The sequence below is a fragment of the Ochotona princeps genome, chromosome 1, assembly GCF_030435755.1.
Source record: "Ochotona princeps isolate mOchPri1 chromosome 1, mOchPri1.hap1, whole genome shotgun sequence".
Lineage (NCBI taxonomy): Eukaryota > Metazoa > Chordata > Mammalia > Lagomorpha > Ochotonidae > Ochotona > Ochotona princeps.
In genome coordinates this window covers 46,790,390-46,804,051 of record NC_080832.1, presented here as the reverse complement: position 1 = coordinate 46,804,051, position 13,662 = coordinate 46,790,390, and the positions used below count along the sequence as shown (strand labels likewise).

The 13,662-nt window shown below is 39.5% G+C and overlaps 1 pseudogene; it reads left to right on the top strand.

Moving 5' to 3' along the window:
• Positions 1-5,305: 5,305 nt before the first annotated feature.
• Positions 5,306-13,214, top strand: LOC101518608 (heterogeneous nuclear ribonucleoprotein K-like; annotated as a pseudogene).
• The last annotated feature ends 448 nt before the right edge of the window (positions 13,215-13,662 follow it).

Here is a 13,662-nt window from a genome sequence, read left to right as displayed (position 1 = left end):
CACCCACTTTCCCCTAAACCTCAACCCTTCCTTCCCTAACTATGTAGACAGCATCAAAAATAAAATTAAATAGCATTTTTTTAAAAAGTAGTGAAGAAAGCTCTAGAGGCAAGCACGCTGTTTTGAAACACTATTGCTGTTAGGTTTTCTATTGCTCAGACTTCACTGAGACCAGGAAAAGTGCAGCAGAAACACAATGTAAATTATTGAAGTGGTACTGCCATTTCCAGAAGCAGCTGGGATTGTCTGTCCATAAAACATTAACATGACATTTCAGAGTTTTGACAGGTCGTTTGGAAGAGAAACGGTAAAGAATACACAAGCTCTTTGATGAAAATGAAGACATTTGTTCGGATAAAAACAAACAAGCACAACGGCTGGCCAGCATGACATCTTCCATCGAAAACAGGAAGAAAACATGAAAATTTAAAGCCCAGCATTGAAATGAATTAAACTTGATTTGCTGACCATAACAGGCAGGATTAGTAGCATCTGAGTCTGTTTTTTTCTCCTTTGCTCTTTCAAGAAGGATGCTCTGCCACCAAAACTGGGCTCAGCATTTAATTTATGCCTCTGGTAAATAATTGAGCTCATGTCCTTTGTGCACCATGAATTAATGTATTTATTCATTATGACTAGAGGAGGATAAAAGATAAAGCATGTTTCTTTCACTGGCAAAAGGAACATTCCTTCTTTAATAGTGATTTATCACAGTACGAGTTGTTAGGCAAAACCAACCTTCCTTTCATTAGGTCATCATGAGCAATCTTTGCAAAACATCCTCCACCACAGAACATCGCCCACCAAGTCATCACCCCTAGAAATTAGAACCGCTTCTTTGAATGTAGGCAATGACACTAAAAAAGAAACTGCTTAATGAAGACATACTTGTATATTTAATATGCAATTAAATAGTTTAATATTCAGTTAAAGAATTCCACAAGTAGTAACTAGAAAAATCAATATTTTCCATGAATAGACAAGGGCTACAAACAATTATCAAATATGAAAATGTCTATTTCACTCACATATATTGCTTTTTTTTACTCTGAATATTAGTTACCACAAATCATAAAAAGCATAAACTTTAAACACTAAAAATATCACAATGTTGTAGGTATTTAATGACTCTTTAGCCATATTCTGTATAAATAATCTATACCTACACATACAACAACCATGTTAGACTTTCTCGAAGTCTTGTTAATGTCAAGATGTCTTTTCTAGGCATCTATGTATTGTCTATAATAAAATCACAGAATCACCATAAAAATATTATAGCTTTTCCCAATCTGTGACAACTAAGATATAAAGTACCAAAAAAAAAAAAGTAATGTAAAGGAGTGAGATTGACATTCTGGGATCAGATAATTATTTACATACTTTGTCTACACCTCTCAGGAATAGTAGTTGTGTTTTCCTTTTTCTACTTGCTGTGGGTTGATATCTTTACCCAGGAAGTGTGACACCTGTGATTGCAAAGTGAAATGAAAATATGCCCTTCTACAAATTAGGAAAAGGACCCAGCACTATAACCTAGTGACTGAAGTCCTTACCTTGCCTGCACCGGGATCCCATATGGGCACTAGTTTGTTTCCCACCTGCTACACTTCCCATCCAGCTCCCTGCTCATGGCCTGGGAAAGCAGTAGAGGATGGCCCAAAGCCTGGGACCCGGCAACCTGAAGTTCCTGGCTTCAGATCACCTGAGCTCCGGTTGTTGTGACCACGTATGGAATGAACCAGTGGGTGGAAGCTCTTCCTCTCTGTTTCTCCTTCCGTCTGTAAATTTGCTTTTCCAATAAAAATAAATGGATCTTTAAAAAAATGTAAGAACGGAGACTTTATGATGGACCATATCAATCAGTGGACGACCTCATCGAGCGAAACTGGCAGCGATTCATAACTGGAGAACTATTAACACCACTCGAGCACATATCTCAGAGCATGCCCCACATCCGGGACTCGGGGTGGGCGGGAAACCGGGTGGGGCTTCCCCCTCAATATCCCCCTTTACCTCAGATACAAGATGGAAACAATATGGACATAATAGTATTACCCACTTCCCTATCCCCCTGAACCTTTTTTTTTTTCTTTCTTTTCTTTTTCTTTCTTTAACTGTAATTAACTATGTAAAGATTGTCAACAACACAATAAAATAAATTATTAAAAAAAAAATGTAAGAAGAAAAAAACAAAGGAAGTGGGTGGTTGGAAAATGTGGGCAGTAGGGAGGGTAGGTAGGAAATACAGTTAGATTCTTCAATCTGTATTACGAACTATGTGACACTTGTTTGTGTAAATAAAAAAATCACAAAATCAAAGAATTTATAGAAGTAAATTTCAAGGTATGCAGTGAAAGTATTTTGTAGACAAATGTTCTGTCACACTGACACAAAATTTTAACAGTACAGCAATATAATTTTTCAAATTCTCCTAATTACAAATCTAAAAACTAAGTCAAATGAGAAAGTCAAATTACAAATAATCAGGATATAAATAGTTTTGTGAATTCATGTTAACATTCTTCATGAAAATATTTCATGGCTTCCTACAAGCTCATGTAATTAAAAATATGAAATTCAACTAGATTAGATTCATAGTTTTTACATTTCTTCTGAGAATCATACTAAGATGGGTTCATGTATGTGACTTTCACACAGAAATCAGTTCTAAAAATGACAGTGATAGGATTAGTTTCCTTAAACTACTCGATATAAATTAAAAATTATTTACCTAGACTTTGTGTGAAGTTATTTGTATTTAATACTTTCTCACGAAAGGAAGAAGTAAAAATTATAGCTGTGGATAGATTATCTCTTCATGTTAGGGTTTTTTATGTTATTCCCAGTATTTAATTTCACCTTGTGTTTGCTACTGAATTCTACACTAATCTCTGTCCCCTGTGAGAAGTTCCCTCTCATGTCGGTATTGGCTTGTAAATTTTGTTGTTAACGCTAATGTTGTTAGAAAAGACAAGTTACAGGATTTCCGTATGTGGATATCACTAACATTTTTATATTTACATGACACTTTAACAGAATAAACTTCTTATACATGGGGGTGAAATTAATAAACGATTCCTCTTTATAGTCTTTACCCTTTTTGGATGTTATCTCTTCCCTCATCTTGGCTGATCAAACTGAGCAATAGATGAGAAAGTAGTAAGTGGTATTCTTACTCAGTTGAGGTTGCTGTAACAGGATACCATAGAATGGTTGGCTTAAAAAGCAAACATTTGTTTCTAGCATTCTGGAAGCCAAGAAGTCTAAGATTTAGGTGCCAGAAAAAACAATGTCTGGTGAGCTCACTCTTTCTACAGATGGCAGGTTTCCATTGTATCCTCACATGATGGAGAAAAAGAGATGCAGTCTCTTTTTTTCTTGAAAAGAAACAAATCCCATTCATGAGAGTCTATCATCAGGACTTCCCAGAGGCTGCATCCCCAAATTCCATTACATGGGGAATTAGGTTTCAACATTTGAATGGTGAGAGGGGTACACACATTTAGTGGATGGTAGTGCTTTAGAATAAAAGTAAAAGTAAAGCATAACTGGGACTGCTTTAGAATAAAAGTAAAGTATAACTAAGAAGAAAATACAGTAAGGGAATCAGTTGGATAGAGTATGTTACAAATATACATATACCTCAGAACACATTGCATACTCATTTATAGAGGAGTTTGTTTTGCCTAGGTGTCAGTGTTGGACAGCAATGATGGCTCCATGCTGTCACCAATATCCCTGGCTCCTCTCTCTGTTTACCGTCCTTGTGGCAGCCACTGTACTCTGTCCATCAAATCCATACTCCACATAGAGGTAAAGAGGATGGATTACAAAAAAGATGTCTACAAATGAGTGAACCACATTGGCAAAAATTCATATTTAATTAGCATTAGCACCTGTGTCTGAAGGGATATTGAAAAAATTTTAACTAGAATGACAGCCATTCACTGATACAGATACAGATTTTTTTCATGAAAAGAAGTCTAAGTACATATTGGGTGGGTGACTAATGATTGCTGCCACAGTAGTTTTAACATAAAATTGCAATTACTCTTAGCCTCCTTTGTCCCTGAGAATCTTAAACAGCATACTCTTTAATGTTAATGCTAATTATTACTTTACACTCAAGCACAAATAAAAACAGCCATTTTTTCCATTCACAACTGATTTATTTTTTTATATTAATTCCATTCCCATCTCACCCGACATTTTGTTCCAGCCTTAAAACTAATTGCTTAACTATCATAAACATTTGAAATGTTCAAAGTTTCACTTAACAAAATAATCTTACATATTTATAGTCAAATTTATAACTGACTTTAAAACAACAAATATGACTCAAATATTGTGGAATCTTTTGAAAACCTAGGTTATGGTTTTGTTGAAAGGGTGCAAAGTTTCAAGCCCAGTGGATACAAGATATCTGCACACTTACAATTGAGAATCTCTAGGGGCCAACACCATAGCATAGCAAGCTAAGCCTTCTCCTGTGGTGCCAGCTTCACATATGGGCACAAATTCATGTCCTAGAAGCTCCGCTTCCAATTCAGCTCCCTACCAGGAAGGCAGAAGAAAACGGCCAAACCCTCGGGCTCCTCTACCCACATGGAATACCTGGAACAAGATTCTGGCTCTTGACTTCAAGCAGCCTAGCCTTGTCCATTGCAGGCATTTGGGAAGTGAACCAGTAAATGGAAGATCTCTCTGTGTCTCTCTCCTATCTTCTCTGGCACTGTGCCTTTCTAAGAAAAATTAAGTAATTTTTTATTAAATTCTGAGAAGCACTAGTTTGGAGAAGCAGCAGCAGAAGGAGGGGGATGAGGAGAATTTCCTTAGATGGATTTTAACCAATAGAAGTAAGACTTCTTTGGACCCTCTCCAACCAGCCCAATTATAAAACTTTCAAATATTCTTATTCTATGTTCTTAAATTCAGCATAGTACTCTTTTGCAGGATTCAGAGAATGTTCTCAAGAGAAAAATATTGTTGTAAATAGGCCAAATCTATCCCAGAAAGGAGTTGCAGGTAGAGCCTTAAAAGCTCAGGCGTCTTTATTCACCAGCCAGCATGGCCAGAACAGAAGCCACACAGCAAGATGCCGACAGACTACCACCCCGAGCCTCCAAAGTGAAGGGGTTATAAACACTCCGCCACATTCTCGGTAGTAAGAAAAATCAGATAAGGCAGTAAAAAAGCAAGACACTATTAGTCAGATAAGGACACAGGTCAGAGCAATAAGCAGTTTACAGAAGTGAAAACAGTGTTATCAAGACTGCCAAAAGCAGTCTTAATCAGAATAAACATGAGTCATGGGCCATACATCTGGGATTCATCCTTCTCTCAGTTCTTGGTCAAAGAGGTAAGGGCTTGGGTCACCAGATGATTTAGATGGAGTCACTTATACGTAGCCCAGTAATGCCCTGTATTGGGATAGGGGTTCAGGCAGGTGTTCCGTTACAGTATAATTTTTATTTAGATGTATAAAATCAAAATTTTCACTTTTCCAACTTGGAGGGAGGAGAGAGAAACACAGATGAAGATATAGATGAGATCATGCAGAAGCATCCACAAGAAACATCTCCTGACTATATGGCCCATTCCCCTTAAACAGGCCACTGGTAAATGGAAAAGATCCTAGTGACCTTTTTGGTTTGACAGCAGTAAGCATGACATGGTATATTGTGGCAACTAAGATACAGAATCCTTAAATACATCCTAAATACAGATCAGGATCCTCTGTTCTACCGAAGACCTGTAGCGTATGCTCCATGTACAACAGAATAACTGCAGAGAAATGTGGAAGATGAAAACACTCATAGAGTTGGTGAAGGACAGATAGGTTTATCAGTACCAAAGCAAAGGGTAAAGAGAGCAGAGAGGGAGGATAGGGTTAACATGAGAAGATGCTACAAGAGAATCAGGGAATTCTGGAGGACTGAGTAAATTTGTCACACCCCCACTTCCTATAGAGATGGATGGTTTGATCTTTCTGCTTCATTTTATCATTTCTTCCAGAAAAGCCCAAGGAGAAACTTTGACAGAAAGTGTGCTTCAAACTAAATAGCTGTGAAATAGAAGTATTCTTGGGAGGCAGAAAAAAAATCTGACAAAGATTGACACCCATTGGTTTCTACTTCACAAAGTGCTCTATGTGAAACTGCTTTCAATCTAGAGGAGGGCCTGAGTCAGGCTTCCTGGTGACTGACATAATTTCTTCCCCTCAGAGAGCCAATGTAATACAGCTGAAGCCCTAGTCTATAAAACGGAAGCCAGCTGGTAGCTCTGTTTATCACCTGCTAACCTATAAACAACTTAACCTTCCTGAGGAGAGATTTTTGAAAAAAAACAAAAAAAAAACAAAAAAGAACCAGGTTGGAGTAATTGTCTTCATGATCAAATAACTCACATGTTAATAACTCTAAAAGTATACAATGCTATCACAATTGAACAGATTAACAATAATAAAGTGATAATGTGAATATCGATTTTTAAATGTGGTTAAATTTAATGCCTGAGCAATTGTGTAATGTCTGTAAGGTTACTTGTCGCTTGCCACCCAGCAGCGGCAACACTAAAACAACGAGGCACGCTCTTGGGGGTCCGGGAAAAGCCGGAACTGCAACCTGACCCTTCACTGCCAAACACGGCTGTGTTTAAATCCTTATCCCTGCTGCTCCTGTCCCCATTAATCTAAACTTTCCTCCCCACTTTTCCAGCCCTCTTTCTGCCACCCTTCTTCCCATAATTCCTGTACTTTCTGCTGCATTTCTCTCTTCTTGTCCCCGTCTCTCCATACTTTTACTGCTTCTGTCTGTATCCCTCTTCTACAACTCTCTCCCCACCCTTCCTCCCTCTCATCCTTCTCCCTCATCCCGTCTTTCTCCGTCCACTGTCCATCTGTCCGTCTGTCATTCGTCCGTCGTTGGTCTGTCATTCGTTCGTCCGTCCATCTGTCTTCCATCGTCTGTCTGTCCCTCTAGCTTTTACCGGCTACTTCTATTTCGTTCTCCACCAATCACTTCTCCCCGTGGATCCACTTAGCGTTACGTGATAGGCCAGTAATCACAGCAAGGGAATTAGCCTATCCCTGTGACTTCCTGTTTACCTGCTGGCAAGACCAACTCTGCCTCCTGGCCCTGGGCCAGCCACCATCTTGCAACAGCCCCTCCTATTCCAGCTTTCCTATTCTAGGGAGTGGCTTCAGCACCCCGCTCCCCACAGTTACTGATATAATAAAAGATAAAAACATAAACACAATCTTAGAAAAGCTGAAAGTTCTTCAAAAGTAACATATTTCTTTCAAATTTTATTGATGGAAGAGCAATTTCAGAAAATTATGACTATGTAATGCATTAACCAACCTTGTGAGTTTTGTGATTGCTTCTTCCTATTTGACAGAGAAGTGCAAGAAGTGGTGGGTACAGAGTGATATTTGCCTCAGACTTCAAGCACAAACATCCAGGTAAGTGAGGAGTAAATAGCTTACATAAGAGAAAATATCCAATGTTGTTAAACTGTATTCTTGTTAACTCATCTTTAAAACACCATATGAGCAGGGTGTTACAGTTTCTCTTATGAAAAAAAAAAAAAACAAACATTTATCCCAAGTGTTTGAATATAATGACATCCCCTCAAAATGCTGGTAATTAGTATAATGACTTTTGTCAAAGAATGGAGCATATGCAAGATTGTATCTTGTGTATTTATAATTATTCACATCAAAGAGAATGTAGGGTGAGTCCAGCTGAGCAGCATGAGAGACAGCACCTGCTGTGAGGCGACAGGAGTTTGGATCCTTCTCTCTCAGGGCAAGCTGGCCCCAGTTGGTATCAGAAGGGCTCCTCATTGTTAGTACTTGTTTCTGCCTCCATCACAGCCCCTTCGACAGCCCCCTATGGGGGAGCCTTCTATTTTGCCAAGTGCCATCTGGAAAGGGAAGACTGGCCCAAGCTCCCTCTGGAAGTTGTTAGCTCCATGCCACAGTTGGCTCCTGGGTCTCTGGGGAGCTGACTTCTTCACAGTCTTTCTTCCCATGTCAGGAAGCTGATTGTACACATCTCACTGCGCTGTCAGCTTCTACCGGTTCTCCAAATTACCGGGAGAATCTCCAAAGCCGACGTGGGTCTCCCATGGGAAATGCAGGCGGCTAACCTGAGATATCTTCTTAACAAGCATGAGGATCTGTGGCTACATCTAATTGGGGAAAATAAATTCACCTTGTTTTCTTTGTGTAATTTCTTAACACAATTTTAAATTTAAAATACAGAAAAACGGAACAAAGAATAGAAGTCAAATCTCTGAGTGTAGTGCCATGATCATGAGCTTGGGAGCCACAGAGGTCTGTATACTACATGACTGAACAGCTCTGTGAACTCAAGCAGGTTACTTAAACTGCTCTGCCTCTATTTTTGCATCTATAAAAGGGGCATGCATTGTGCATACACACAAATTAAAAGATGTTTAGAAGTACTAAGCACATAGAAGTAGCAGAAAACCGCTAGTGCTCATCTACAACATTCATTCATCCACAGAATTATTTTGATGTCTCTCCTAGGCCACAAGATTCACTATTAATTCCTAAGGAAACAAACCAGCAACTCAAAAGCATTCCTTCCTCTCAAAGGAGATTATGTCTATAGGGGTTATATGAGGCTATACTACCCTAAGGCAAGTTTGAACAGCAATTTTTCATGATTGCTAAATTCAAGGAGTATAAATGATCACCTGGTTTCTCTCCCTTACACTCTTCTGATACTCTTTCTTTTTACTGTCTATGTTGAAGAAAATGATTCAATCTCCTCCATCATGAGCTAGCTTTCTATGACAGTCTTTAAAAAAACTTCAAGTTTTGGACCCAGTGTGGTGGCCTAGTGATTAAAGTCCTCACCTCGCATGCCTGGCATCCCATATGGGTGCTTGTTCTAGTCCCAGCAGCTCTGCTTCCCATCCAGCTCCCTGCTTGTGGCCTGGGAAAGCAGTCGAGGACGGCCCAAAGCCTTGGGACCCTGCACCCGTGTGGGAGACCTGGAGGAAGTTCCTGGCTCCTGGCTTCAGATAGGCACAGCACCACCAGCCATTGCAATCACTGGGTGAATGAATCAGCAGATTCTGTCTCTGTCTCTTCTCCTCTCTGTATATCTGACTTTGCAATAAAAAGAAATAAATCTTAAAAATAAAAAAACTTCAAGTTTCATAAAATGGTAACTGCTTAATGCATGCTGGTTACCAGACTTTTTTTCATATATGAGCTATCAGAATTCTTTTTGAATAACTTTTTTTTTTTTCAGATTTACTCACTTCAAGCTGCTGCTTCCCCCTCTGCTTAAGACCACAAGTCTTTCCTTTCCCTGAAGGTCACTGTGTCTCTCTTCCACTCAAATCACCTCACAGCGAGAAAAGAAGTGATCACCACGAAAGAAGAAAACCTGTGATTTCTCTGTATCAGGAAGCTCTGGGGTTATGGCCCGTATCCTGTTTTTCTTCCTGAAATGTATTTCTTATAAGAAGCATGTGCTAGCTGAAATTCTGAGGTCATGTTCTCTTATTTTCTACACCACTACCCAAGGGTCACAAAGCTCAGTTGGACATGGATATGTAAACCTCCTCAGAGCACCCTTCCCTTTTTTGCAATAGAAACTACTAGAAATGACTTCCTTACATTGGGTGCAAGGATGCTGGTGGACCTTTCTTATCACGTTTCCTACCACCGCCATTCTGGCTTTTATGCTTCACCAGAAACAATCTCTTACTCTTCCTATACCTGAATTATTCTTTCTTTCACCGCTTTCTTTCTTTAAAAGTGAACTCAGGCATGCATTTTGTCAATAAGCCAAAATGTCCATCCCATTAAAGCTACAAGCATATACAATTCTACTTGCAAAAACTTGAGGAAGATGACTTCTTGCAAGACCACAGTTATAATTATGAGAGTCACTCCAAATACAGTTTGAGTAAGTAGAAAATATAGCCAAGGATCCAGGTAGGAGTCAGTGGGTAGCATCAGCAGGGATTTTGACTGAAGTGAACTGACAGAAGATAGCCATAACAGAAGATCAGCTGGAGTGCGTTGGAAGATTCAGAACCTGATGCAATATTGAAGATGATCAGATATCAAGATAGAGGAGAATTCTTTGGTAAAAACTGGATTTATAAAACGATTTTTTATTTGAAAGACAGAGTTATAGCAAGAGAGGGAGAGAGTGGTCTTCTATTTGCTAGTTTACTCAACACATAGCTATAACAGCCAGGGTGCATCCAGAAATCATAAGCTTTATCCATATCTTCCACATGGGTAAAAAAGAGCCCAAGTAGTTGGACCATCTTCCATTGCTTTTCCCAGGCCATTAACAGGGAACTGGATTAGAAGTGGAGCAGTCGGGCCTGGCGGCGTGGCCTAGCAGCTAAAGTCCTTGCCTTGAACGCCCCATATGGGCACTGGTTCTAATCCCGGCAGCTCCACTTCCCATCCAGCTCCCTGCTTGTGGCCTGGGAAAGCAGTCGAGGATGGCCCAAAGCTTTGGGACCCTGTACCTGTGTGGGAGACCTGGAGGAAGTTCCTGGCTCCTGGCTCCTGGCTCCTGGCTCCTGGCTCCTGGCTCCTGGCTCCTGGCTCCAGATCGGCACAGCACCGGCCGTTGCGCTCACTTGGGGATTAAATCATTGGATGGAAGATCTTCCTCTCTGTCTCTCCTCCTCTCTATATATCTGACTTTGTAATAAAAATAAATAAATCTTTAAAAAAAAAAGAAGTGGAGCAGTCTTGACAATGAATTGTAACACATATTGATAGGATGCTGGCTTCGCAAGCAGATAGCTTAACCCACTCCACCACAAATACCCACCTCCCTACAAAGTAGGTTTTATTAGCAAGTCACGGGTCTTGGAGACAGTTCTAAAACTGATTAAAGCCAAGTAGTGAATCATTGTCACTCCAAAGTCACTTCTATGACCTCATCTAAGATTTTTTAGTAATCTCAAACCTTCTTGTCCATGTCTAATACTGAGCTCATTTCAGTGTACTGTGACTATCTGTGCCTCTCATCCTAATTTTAAATAACAAGTTTCCTAAAACCTTAAGCTATGTTTTATTCCACTTGACAATCTCCCTGTTACAAAATAGTCCCTCAAAAATGCTTGTTGAAAGAAAAAAATTATAGTATTTAATTCATGTAGCTGTCATCCAGTCTGATCACTTAGAACTAAACAAAGATAGTGGGTTTTTTTTTTGGCACAACATTCATTTATCACTTGAGGACACATATCACATTTTGTGTCATTCATTTATTCATTTAATCAACAAATATTTAATAATTTCTACATTGCAAGTATGGTTGTTGATAATATATAAAGAAGGATGGATAGATTAAATGTAAACCCTGTCATTAAGAAAAATATAATTCCAAGTAGATTTTTCAGGCCTTATCAGCTCCATAGTAAATTCCACCATCTGATCACATAAGCCCTTTTTAAAAATGTTTTGGTTTGTTTATTTGAGAAAGTGTGCACAGTCATTCTTAGGCTCACTTGTTACATTCCCTACGTGCCTGTGATGTCCTGAGTTGGACTTAATTTGGGGATTGAAACTCAGCTCAGATCTCCCATATGGGTGAAAGAAATATAATTACTTGAGCAATTGTCACTGCCTCCCTGGTCCACATTAACAGAAGCTAGAATCAGGAATCAAAACAGACACTCTGATGTAGCACATACATCTTAACTGTTCTGCCAAGCACTAACTCTAACATAATGTTTTTATTAAGACTCTTTTAAAGGCTGCAATGCCGGTGTTTCCATTAAAGATAGCACTGGCCCCAAACTCAGATTGAGTTTCAGTGCTGATGTTGAAACAATTGGAGAAATTCTGGAGAAAATCATCCCCACCTTGGAAGACATCCCGCAGTTGCATTACCCACTGTAACCAGGAGGCCCCAGCTCTAATCTGATACTGTGGTTTGCTTAAATTACCAACACTTTATTTTCTTTTTAAAGACTTATTTATTTTTATTGGAAAGACAGATCAGATCTACAGTGATAAGGAGAGATCTTCCATCTGCTGGTTCACTCCCCAAGTGGCCGTAGTGGTTGAAGCTAAGCCGATCTGAAGCCAGGTGCTTCATCCAGGTCTCCCACACCAGTGCAGGGTCCCAAGGGTTTTGGTAATCTTCCACTGCTTTCCCAGGCCACAAGCAGGGGGCTGGATGGGAAGTCGAATAGCTGAGACATGAATCAGTGCTTAAATGAGATCAGGGCACTTGAAAGGCAATTATTTAGCCTTTGAGCCATCATGCCAGGCCTACCAACACTCTAAAGGAAGTGATAATAATCGTAAGCCAAGGCTTTTGATTCATCAGATTCTGGCAAGAGGCAAAGTTTTTAAGATCATAGAACTTTGAGAAAACACTCAGGATAAAATCAAACTTTTCCCAGAAAGCCTGATAGAGTTGCTGAAGACATAAAGCTCATCCTTGATCTCGTATCTGAATCGTCTGCCAAAGCATGTGCATAACTTTATAATCCCAATGATTATAAAGAAATTTAGGATTACGGTTGCTTTACAATGATATTTGATGACCAGCAGGCTCGTCTTGTGTGGTTTCTCATGCAAGGAAGAGTTGATTTTGACAGAATGCCCCGTTCGTGGTGAGCACCTCATGCCTCCATCTGGAAAAGGTTATGATGATATGAACCCCTTTTGATGACCACCACCATTGCCTCTTGGACAAGATGGCCAGTTTGGCAGAGCTCAGAATCTTTCTCTTTCTTCTCCCCTGCAGCCTAGACGGGGCAATCCAGTGGCTTCTGACAGAGGAGGAAGACCTGGGGACCATTCTGTTTCAGTGCTGATGAGACTTGGGACTCTGCAATAGATACATGGAGCCTGTAAGAATGGCGGATGACTTAGGACTCACAGGGTGGCTCCAGATATGATTATTCCTATGCAGAGGGTTGTGCCTTACTTGATGATCTTGGTGGACCTATTATTACTACATAAGTTACCTATTCACAAAGATTTGACTGGATCCATTATTAGCACAAGTGGTCAGAGAGTTCAGGAACTCAAGAGTGGTGAGTCAGGAGCTTCCATCAAAATTGATGAGCCTTTAGGATCCAAAGATTAGATCAACACTATTCCAGCAACACAGGACCAAATACAGAATGCACAGTATTTGCTGCACAACAGTGTAAGAAAGAATTCTGGAAAGTTTTTATGAAACTAGTGAAAAACTGCAGAAGTTTTGCATCTTGGTTTTTAAAATCTGTTTTTATTTAAATAGTCACCCTCCAGCCCGCTCCATTGATGCTCTGCATTTGCAATGTAGTGAACTCTTTGTTGTTCACCAGATGTGATGTTTTAGTTCCTCACAAACAGGGTTGTTGGGGGAGGACATGCAAAGAAAATACTGGTGAAATTTTAAAACAGCAAAACCCAAAATAATTAATTTAATTTAAAACATTGGGAAATATTATTTCTACCCTTGCCCTAGTCTACTTCACTCATACCATATTTGCTATGGGCAAACACATTTCTAATTTATTTTTGTCATTTACAGATTTCTTTATATAAATAAAAGCAATTGTAATTGCATATTCTCATTTCCCTAACTTCAAGTAAAATAAAATACTGCATGCACTGATGTTTATCATCTTTCTTCTGGTTAA